Genomic DNA, 355 nt, shown 5'->3' with positions numbered 1-355 from the left:
GCCCGAGCAGTCGCCGCTTTCTTGTGTTAACTTTCTAATCTACTCAAGATTAACTAACATACATGTATAGCTTCTCTAGTCTACTCAAGACTAACTATCATGCATAAGAAACAGACGTGCTGTGCTGCGATGGGGTAAGGATAGACAACCTCCGCGCACCTACAAAAATTTGCGTTGTTGGCCACACAGAAAAAAAATAAGATCTAGCTCATAAAATCGTATCCCGGACACGAGCCCCCACTATAGCGGAATGTGGGGAAGAAAGATTTAGAATAGTAGAAGTACTTTCAAGCTCCCACACTTGAGTTTTAATGCTAAAAAAACTCAACAACAAACGCAATTCTTTATAGGTGGA

This window comes from Littorina saxatilis, linkage group LG15 (genome assembly GCF_037325665.1).
Source record: "Littorina saxatilis isolate snail1 linkage group LG15, US_GU_Lsax_2.0, whole genome shotgun sequence".
Lineage (NCBI taxonomy): Eukaryota > Metazoa > Mollusca > Gastropoda > Littorinimorpha > Littorinidae > Littorina > Littorina saxatilis.
This window is presented reverse-complemented; position numbering follows the sequence as displayed.